This window comes from Rhinopithecus roxellana, chromosome 8, assembly GCF_007565055.1.
Source record: "Rhinopithecus roxellana isolate Shanxi Qingling chromosome 8, ASM756505v1, whole genome shotgun sequence".
In the NCBI taxonomy this organism is placed as follows: domain Eukaryota; kingdom Metazoa; phylum Chordata; class Mammalia; order Primates; family Cercopithecidae; genus Rhinopithecus; species Rhinopithecus roxellana.
Genome location: NC_044556.1, coordinates 58,792,983 through 58,803,672, shown reverse-complemented (window position 1 = coordinate 58,803,672; position 10,690 = coordinate 58,792,983).

The window sequence follows — 10,690 nt, the reverse complement described above, 5'->3', positions numbered from 1 at the left end:
TTTCCTCTTACTGCAGTATCTCTTTGAGGATAATCTGAGTTTTATGTTACAATTCACTTCTTAATGTCAGAATAATTTCTATCTAACAATTTTATATAAAAATCAATGGGAAACACTTTTGTATGGTATGTTTATAATTGTATATCCCACCTTATTAAACATATTCCTGACAGGGAAAACTTCCATTTTGATAAAGCACCAGTCAGAACTCAATCCACTGTTTGCAATGTTACGTGTTTTGTGATCAGGAGAATTTTCCACGGACTGGCTTCTGGCTCCATACAGTTCAAATACTACTTCCAGGTTCAGGTGTTAGAGGATATGTTCTTGCCACCATGACCCTCAGGTTCTGAATCTATATGTCATGATGATACCTGAATCTGTCAGCTCAATGGCTGTAGGAATATTCCTAGAAGCCAATCCTATACCAGAAGTTAGCAACAACTAGACATGCAGGTGATCGTGGACCACATCACATACCCCTTTAATCAAACCGAAATGTAGGTTCTAAATTTCTTGGTGGTTTGATAAAAATAATGTTCATAAACTTCATGATAGACTGCTACATCTAAGACAAACTGGCTATTATCCTTTATAACAAGTATTTAAGATTAGTTACTACATAAGAAAGCCTGAACTGTCCTGAAATATTACAGCTCTATTATGAAAAAATTTTGCATAGCTTTCTTTTGCAGGCTGGGTGAAGTGGCTCAAGCCAGCATTTTGGGAGGCCGAGATGGGTGGATCACTTGAGGTCAGGAGTTCAAGACCAGCCTGGCAATCATGGTGAAACTCCGTCTCTAGTAAAAATATAAAAAGTAGCCAGGCATGGTGGCACATGCCTGTAATCCCAGCTACTTGGAGAATTGCTTGGAGAATTCCAGCTACAGGAGAATTGCTTGAACCCGGGAGGTGAAGGTTATAGTGAGCCGAGATCGCGCCATTGCACTCCAAGAACCCTCAATGTATTTTCAACTCAATTTCCACTTAGGCAGACCCCCAAAACACCCATGGCTCCTTTACCACCTAATTTGAGGGGAGGTGGGGCAGAGAGAAAATTATAATGGAAAGAGACATCAGACTTAATGAATTGTAGTTATGATATCTTACGCTTGCATCTTTTATGCAGAACCACATGAACATACTGGCAGGGTGCCTCCCAAGGCCTTAGGAGGGCCCTGGACAAGTGAGCTTCATTACCTTTACGGTAAGTCTGCCTCCAGCTGTAGACTCCATAAGGTCTCTGTAGTATCCCTCCAAAATGCCTCCTTATCAAGTGTAAGGGGGTCTATAATTACGCTGTCAGGAATGTATTCCCTTGGTTACAGCATAGTGCCAATGCTAGCTCTCTTTTAAAATATGCTTTGGTAGGGGTATGAGAGGAGGCAGGATATTGAGTCCCTTACATTTTAGTATGAATGCATTCACCAGGGGAAGTTTAGAACTGTAGGAGAATTCTCATGGTTGTAGAATAAAGTATCAAGAAGAGAGACAAAGGCAAACGTTCTTCGCTTCACATTTTGTGTGTAAAGTGGATGCGCTGTGTTCTACAGCCAAATTTGGGATTACAAGTGGCCTATGTGAGGAGATAGAGTGAAAGAGAACCCCTCTAGCATGCAGCATTATTTTTAGTCACTTTTCAATTATGAGCAATAATAGAAAATAATTATTAATAGTATTAATAGCAATTTCTCAACAAAATCACTTTGCTTGGTAAGTATTTTGGATTTTATTGAGTGCTTTAAGCCACATGTTGGTGACTTAGTTCAGGCTGAATTGGAGAGACATAATTTTTCTAACTTCCTTTGACTTGCTTCCCCCACTGCCCTCTGTCCCCCCTGCCCAACCTCAGCTTGTTAAGAGATCCTGACTCAGGGACTAGCCTAGCTGAACTCTCCCTACACCTACCCCATCCACCTTGGGAGATTTCCAGGCCACACTCTCCATGAGCTGAGCACTTGGTGATGTGTTTGTGAGAAGGAGAATCTCAGTCCACCTTGCTACTCTCTCCATTTAGACTCTAAACAGAGGTAGTGGTAAAAATCACTTGAGAAAATTCAGGAGCAGAGGAGTGGAGACTGAAGAGGAGAGCCCACGTTGAGGAGCGAGTGGCTGGCAGGTGAATGTTTATCTCTCTCTGAGCTGACTCTGAGCTTTCTTTTCCCCATGTAAATGAAGCAAGGGAGGAGAAGGCCCCCAGAGTATAGACAGGGCCCAGGCTGCCTTTTTCATAGCAGCCTTCTCTGAAAAGCTTCTTCAAAAACTCCACTTTGATAACCCCAGTGCCTGAGCGAGTCACATCGGAACTCTCTGTGAAGAGGCAGGCTCTCAGCCGGCTGTGTGCAGTGTCTTTGAGAAGAGAATACAAACCCTGGGATATTGGATAGAAATTAGGCTGTCGAACACACAGCCCAAGGTCTCCAGGAATAGAAGAAACATGGTGGAGTTTGACAAACTGAGTGAGCATCCTGTGGTCACATTCGCATACTGTGTGCCTTTGGGCAAGCTGCTTAGCCTCTCTCTGCCACAATTCCCCTATACGGAAGTGGGAATGATAATTCCTATCTCGTCGTTATGAAGATTGAAAATAGTGCCCATAGCGTGTTCAGCATAGTGCCAGACATGCTGGAGATGCTCAAGGAGGACTGGGTTGGCAGGAAGGACAGATATTTGGTTGAAAAAATGTGCCCTGAGCTTCCTCCACATAAGAGGTACTGAGCAAACCCTCAGGGAGCAACTAAGATGTGTGGGGGAAGGTTTTCAAAGTTTGAGGAGGAAGCAAGCTATGTAAATACATGACTATAATAGTGAACAGGTGGCCCCCAGGAGTGGAGAGTCAGCGGCTTTGGAAAGAGAGAGCTAAAAGGCATGTCCTCATATCAGGCAGCTCAGGGAAAATGTTGTTTCTGGGTTGGGCCTCGAAGGAGCAGTTTTGACCGGAGATTATGGTAGAAAAATACATCATGTAAAGGGGAAAGCATGAGCAAAGAAGTAAGGGGGTAAAAACCTGAAGACTTTAGAGAAGAACTAATAGGTTGGAGATTAGGATCCCTGTGACATACGTGAAGAAAGCTGGAAGGTAACAAAGCTGTCCATGAAGCTAGAAGGTAAGTTAAGGCCAGAGAGTTTGTGTGCCTTGAATGTGCAGCTTAAATGTTCAGAATTCTCCAAAAAGCAAAGAGCCATTGCATGTTGTTGAGTACATATTTTGGAGAGACGGCTCCACTTTTCAGAGTAGCCAAGTACCCCCAGAGCAGGTGCCTGGCCCAGCCATCCTGTTTCATCAGAAGAACAAGGAATGTGGCCACCACTGAACAGGGAAATGAGGGAGGGCAGGCAGGCAGGGAGAAGTACTAGTGAGTTACACCGTTATAAATACACTTTAGGGCCATGTGACTTGGCCATAAATCGTCGCACTGTGCTCAGGTGATGTCACCCAACGCTCGGCTGTATTTATAGCTTTGTTCACTGTTCCCTGGGATTTTTTTTCTTGGCACATTCGAGGTAATAAGTGTCTCCCCCCCCACACACACTCATCCTGAACAACAGAAGATAAACTTTTATGCCACTTCTGCTTGTCTTCTCCCAGCTCCTTGGAAGGATGATTTCCTGGACTTATCAAGTGCCTGCTTAGTTGAGAATATTCTCCTGCAGTTCAGTTGCCAGCCCCCAGGCTTTGTACTCTGAAATGGAGCTCAGCCTCCTCTCTACTCCAGGAAATCCTTTGTGGAACTCAGACTCAGAAATATCTCCCTTTTTGCCAGGCACTCTGGTAACAACTGTGAACAACAGTACAGGCTCTACCTGCACAGGGCTTATGATCTAGCATGGGAAACAGACACTGAATACTTAGTTAGAAGGGAGATGAATGTTACTAGTGGAAATAGAAGGTTCTTGAAGGCAATAACAAGGTGATCTAGCTGTCTGGAGGAATTAGAGAGGCTTCTATGGAGAAGCGGCATTTAGTATGAGGTCTGAGGGATGAGTAGGACTTAGCTTAGGGGGCGAGGTTGGGGTAGAGCCCTGGGAGGAAAAGAACATTGCAGGCAAGGGAACCCTATGTGCCAAGACCCCAAACAATGAGAGAAATATGACCAGTCCCTAAAACTTAGTGCAGCCTGGTAGAGTTGGAGTATAAAGGATAAGAAGGGGAGTGGAGAGCAGTGGGGTTGGGAGGGAAGGCAAACGTACTCCAGGCAGGCTCTAGGAACCAACGGGAAGTTGCTGCATCTGATCCTAAGGGCAATGAGAGCCCCAGTGAGTTTTAAAGAGGGGAGTAATGTGGTCAAATTTGAGCCTGAGAAAAATTATTAGGTTTGGGCTCATGCAGAAAGGCCTTGCTGGTGTTGAGGCAAGAGATAATACACATGGAGCAGGGTGGTGGCAATGAAGATGGAAGCAAATAGGCCACTACCTGGGAAAGCCAATCCACAGGACTTGGAGACTGTTTGAATGTGAATGGGGATGGAGAGAGTATGTATTCGCAGATGTCTGGTCTGAACAATAGGATGGAGGTTGGTGTCATTCTCGAAAGAGGACTGCTGAAGGAGTAGCCAGGGTTTGTTGTTGTTCTGTTGTGTTTTTTACCTGGGGGACAACATTTTCCTCTGAATTTGCTTTCCTCTGGATCGATTCCCAAATCCTAGACTAGGGCTTTGCATGAGGAGGACCTATGGATGCGGGAAGCATTGAGGCTCATGGCTAAGGGCTAGTAGAAAAGGGGAAAGTGCCAATACCTGGAAGAGAGGACTTGGTACCAGGTCCTGTTTGCTGGCTGTGTCTTGGGGGCTGGAATAGAAGCACTGGAGAGATATTAAACCAACATTCTCCATCTGTCCATTTAGGAAATGCCATCTGAGCCAGCAGCCAGACCCTGCCTGGCAGGTACCATGAGGCCTGTTCCCTGGCACAGAAGCCGGAAAGCCAGTGGAAGTAGAGAAGAGTTCCACTGTCCTGGAGCTTGGCTGTCACAGGTAGGAAGGCACCAAGTCAGGTGAAAGGAGTGGAAGTCAGAAAATTGCTCCCCAACTCTGGACCTGGGGAAGAATCTTGGCTCTGGTTCCTTGAGAGGAAATGAGCCAAAAGTTTCCAGAAGTAGTTCTCAAACACAGAGAATTTACAGAATGCCCTATAGGCCCTGATGGAACCCACTAAAAGGCATCCCCAGGGAATATCTCATAACTCAATATTAGAGACAAATAATATTACAGTACCATGGGAGCATCAGAGTTAGCAGGAAACTGAGTCCAGAGAGGGGAGCCATCTAATCTAAAGCCACACTCAGACTCTGACTAAAGATCCTGAATCTCCATTTCTAGGAAACTTTTCTTGATGCCTGCAAGCTGAGTTGAGTGACTCCTGTTTTGCACTAAAAAACACAGACATTTTTCTATCTGCACTTCCCAACTCTGTTGTAATTATCTGTCTGTCTTTCCCACTAGACGACGAGGTTTTGGACAACAAGGGGGTGTGCTTCATTCTTCTTTATATCCCAAGTGCTTCTCCCAGTGCCTGGCATAGAGTGAGCTTTTCATACATGTTTGTGGGATGAATAGATGAATGAATGGGTGAATGGACTAATTACTTAATTAATCTCAACCAAAACTCTTAGCAAACCCCTACCAGGGGGTTATACGGGTTGGAGTGACATTGTTAAGAGTTGTGCTTTAAGTTAACAGGCTCTCTTATAGTTAGGGTTAAGTAAGCTTAGCCCTTGTATTTCCACTCATATGAACCTTATTTAATTTCACTCTTCAACTGCCATGATGTTCAGTGTCCTTAATAGAACTTCAGGCCATAATCCTAGCTGCAAACTCAATCTCATCTCTAGCTTGGATGAAAACATAAAACATAACCCTCTAAACCAGTTCTGATACTAAATGGATCCAACGAGTGGGTGGTTTTAGATCTTCAAGGAAGTACTGAGGAATGTTAAAGGCCAAGAAACTCTGGACTTGGGGACAGAATCCAAGAAAACTAAAACCAAGAGCCAAAGGAAGATGAGAGACTTCTCCCTTTTCCTCAGTATCCCGTGAGCTTCCTGCTCACTCGATTCTCTGATTTCCAGACTCTTACAGAAGACTAGAGTCACATAATGGTCAGAGCCATTTAGGTATCAGGAGTGTCTTTGCTGATAAAAGCATTTGGAATGAGACTGGGGTACAGGGGTGGGAAAGATGGAGTTAGTGAGAAACATAGGTGAATCCTGGCCTGAGTGGCCTGGGTTCTAGTCCTAGGTCTACTGTGCCTTCCCTTGCGACCTTTGACAGACCATTTTGCCACCTCTAAGGGGAATGGACTTCATGCTGTCTCCAGTTGTGCAGCTTCCCATTTGAGTTATTAATTCATTATTACTGTCTCAATTTTTTCCAAAAAGTCTATTTCCCACTGCCCTCCCCCCCACACATACCCACTCCCCATCTCAAGGCCTCTGCCTGAATTGCTGAACGCTAACACTCTTCTCCTTTTTTCTGAACAGGTCTACTCAACCAGGCTACTCATTGGAAGCAGGGATCTTCCAATCCCCGTGACTCAGGCAATGAGATATTCATTAAACCTAATAAGAGATAACTGGTTCATTTAGTACAAATTGCCTTCCCCCCAACACTTCCCCTGCCATACTGGAGCTGGCATATGAAGCAATGGAAAGGGAAGGGCTGAAAATGGGTGGTGTGGAATGGATCCCAGTCATTCGCAGGCAATGCTGACACACGGTAAATATATACACTGGGAGCCTATCTTTGCCAAGGTTATTCTTTCTAAGTCCCTGCCTCTGAGCAGCTTCAACCCATCTAAAACATTTCTCCCTAAATATTTCGGATACTTCTCAGTAGACAGTCCTTTATGGTGGCTAGCGTCTGGTCTTTCTTGTTCAATAGCAGCACTGCTTCCTAAGTGTCCTCTGACACCCATGCCCCATCCATGGAGCCTGACCTCCTTCGTCCACCACCTTCCCCTTCTGTAGGAGGCCTAAGATGGCCACTTAACCTCACTGCTGTCCCCGGTGCCTAGTCTCTGTTGTACATCTTACTGGCATCCTCATATCTTAATGTATCAGGGATCTGGGCCTCCTTGGAGTATCTTCTTTGCTCTGCACAGATGTCAGAGAGGGTGAACAACTATCATTTCAACCGCTGAGATCCCTGTTCCTTGGCAAGATACCAAGCATAGGTGGCAAAACTGAGATCAGGAAACGCCAGATCCCCAGGCCCAGAATTATTCTTCACTTTTGTTACAGGACCAGATACTCTTTACAGAGAGGCCAGGCTCAGGGCCCCCTGGACACTAAGGAGAGGTCTGGGGTACTTTGACTGATGCTGTCTTTCCTCTTGCCCCACTCTCCCCTCACAGTGACTTTTTCCACTGCCATATGGCAGTCCCTTACCCCTGCCCTTTTTCTTGTACATCTCAAAAGCTGGGCATCTTAAGGAAAAGGAGCACAAGAGAAATAAACTGGTATGGCAGCAGGAAATCTCAAGGCTGAATATCTGGAAGGACTTACGCAGTTACCTGGGCTGTGAGATACAAAAGTGGAGAAGGGATGAAGAGCCCCCTTTGCTGGGAGGACTTTTGAAGAAGGGGTACGTCTCTCACTGTCACTTCTCTGGGCTATAGTCTGCAGTAGGGGAAGAGACAAGGTGACCTCTGGTGATCCCTTACCTTTGGGACTCGAGGGTTCCTTTAGGGTCAGGATTATTTTCCAAGCTGAGAATAAGGATCTCACCCTTTCTCTCCTCTGTCTCTGGTAAGCAGCAGGGACACAATACTCCACCTCTCTAGGGGGAAAAAGGACAATTTATAGAATTGTTTTGCTGTTCTTAGCCCTCGTTGAGACAAAGAATACATTTCTGTCTCTCAAGGTGGCTTCTCCTGCTGATGGTCATAAATTGCCTTCCTGCTCACTCCCTGACCTCTTAATCTTTGTGCTTTTGTGCTCAAAAATTATTAATATTTCTCTTAACTCCATATATAACCTTTGGCTGTTTCTCTCCTTTTTTCTAGGTGAAGTAGCATCCTTAGGGATTACTTCCTCCGCCTCCTCGCCTGCCTGCTTCTGTCGGGGGCAGGGCTCTGTGCATGAGGATGAAGACAAATCCACAGGAGGAAGATTCAAAAGATCTCTGTTTGGGAAAGCTCCAAAACCGAAAAATAATCACAGCTAGCATTTACTGAGCATATGCTGTATGCCTAGTATTGTTCTAAGGGCTGTTTGGATATGAACTCAATCCTCACAACTACCTCATAACATAAGTACTATTATTATCCCTGTTTTCATATCAAAGAAACAAGAGCTAGAGAGGTTAGCCACATAAAATGTCTAAGGTCACACAGAAAGGAAGGGGAAGAACCTAGATTTGAATCCCTGTCTGGTTTCAAGGCCCATGTGCTTTGCTGTCAACTACTCTGCCAGGTACCTCTCTGATAGGGAAAGGCTTACCCAGTTTTTGCTCTGCCCTCAGGGAGCTCCAGAATGGTGTGACATGCATATTCGTTGCCCCACAAGAATCCCCAAGTTTGATAGGGGAGGCAGATATCCTGTCCTAGGAAGATATGTCCAGTCTGATGGAAAAGACACAAGCTTTATCTTTGGATCATCTGACTGATACTAGGGACTCAGTCCCAGCATGTCTACAGTTTGATGAGTTATGTTATTAGATTCTAAGAGACTCAGTTAATTTGACTAGACGAAATTGTGAGCATTAGTGTTAAAGAGATGAAGATGGAGCAAAGTTGGGGCAGCTTAATTGGGGTTGCCCCAGGAGGGGAGGGTGATACAAGATTGGCAATAGGCAGAAGAAATGCTAGTGGAGATAAGAGGGCAGTACACTTGTGTGGTGTGCAGGCTTGCTGAAGACAATGTCTGGAAAGCAGGCGTTTGCTTAGTTTAGCAGCTCTCTACTTTGGCTGTCTACTAGAATCACCTGGGGCTATGTCTAAAAATACTGATGCTTGAACTTCACCCCAGAACAATTAATCTTTAGGGACGAGGGAATGGCACTGGTGTTTTTAAAAAGCCCTCAGGGCAGGGCACGGTGGCTCATGCCTGTAACCCCAGCACTTTGGGAGGCCGAGGAAGGTGGATCACTTGAGGTCAGGAGTTCGAGACCAGCCTGGCGAAGATGGCAAAACGCTGTCTCTACTAAAAATGCAAAAACTAGTCAGGCATGGTGGCACACACCTGTAATCTCAGCTACTTGGGAGGCTGAAGCAGGAGAATCTCTTGAACCCGGGAGGCGGGGGTTACAGTGAGCTGAGATCATGCCATGGCACTCCAGCCCAGGTGACAGATCTAAACACCAACTCAAAAAGTTAAAAAATACTAATAATAAAATTAAAGGCCTTCAGGAGATGCTATGCACAACTGGTGTTGAGGACCACTAGCTGCGGATGAGGTCTATGGGGTCTTAAGCTCTGAGATCTGGGATGCTGGATGACTTATGTGGAAGAGGTTCTAGAGATGTGAGTTTGCTATGGACTGAGCTGGTGAGGATTTGGAATTAAAGGAAAGGGGGAGAGAAAAGGGAAGCTAAAGGACCAGAGGAGACAGGCCAGATTGTTGTTTTGGCTCTTAGTGAGCTAGAGAAACTTGGCTCCTCTGTTTCTATGGTTTCGAGGTAAAATAAAAGGTCCACAAAAATCCAAAAGCTCTGATAACCCAGTCCCTTCTCATAAAAAGAATAGCTATCAAGCCTGATATCCGACGTGGGGATTAGGCAGGAAGCCCTGAGCTAAGAATATTCCCTTCCCTCAATTAAAGACTTTTTTTTTTTAAAATTAGTGCTCTCCTAGGTCAAGTGTGGTGGCTCACACCTGTAATTCCAGTACTTTGGGAGGCCGAGGCAGGTGAATCACTTGAGGTCAGCAGTTCAAGACCAGCCTGGTCAGTTCAAGACCAGCAGTTCAAGTCATTCTCGCCTTCCCCTCCATGCACTATTATGTGGAGTGGAAAGGAGAAAAGGCTGTCTCACTGACATGTCTGTCCAGAGCTCCCTACCTCAGGGTCTTTGCTTTTGCTGCTACCATCTGCCTGCTGCACTCTTCCCTCAGACGCCTGAGCAGCTGAACCCTCAGTTCCTTCAGGTCTGTGCCCAAATGTGTCTTTAGCAGAACAGCTTTCTTTGACTACCTGTAAGAACAGTAATTCCTCCTTCTCTCCCTCTCCCTGATCTTTTATCCTGCTTTATTTGTCTCCCATAGCATTTACCATAACCTAGTGTATTTAATATTTTTTCTACTGCCTCTCACTTTCCTCTAGAATGGAACATTAATGAAGGACTTTGTTCTTTTTTTTTTTTTTTCATTATTGTCTCCCCAAAGCCTAGAATGGTGACTGGAAAATATCAGTCTGGAACTGAAGAAATATCTGTGGAATGTATGATTAATGAATGAACAAATGAAAAGCCCTATGTGTCTGTGTGTTGGTGTCTATCTGTGTACGTTTGGGATTGCAGTCCTATTTCTCTGGTCAAAATATGGCTCTATTCTTAAACTGTGTTTGCCTGTGTTTTGGAACATACGAAGAATTCTCTAGGTCTGTGCATATGGGGCTTCCGCATATGAACTTGGGTTTTTCCTGCCTTTCTCTGTCCTCTGGTTTTGTGTAGATGTGATGTTAGGATCTGCGGAGGAAAGAGGAGCTGTGGCTGCTACACATCAACAGAGGGCACCAGAGAGCCACGCACCTACTTTC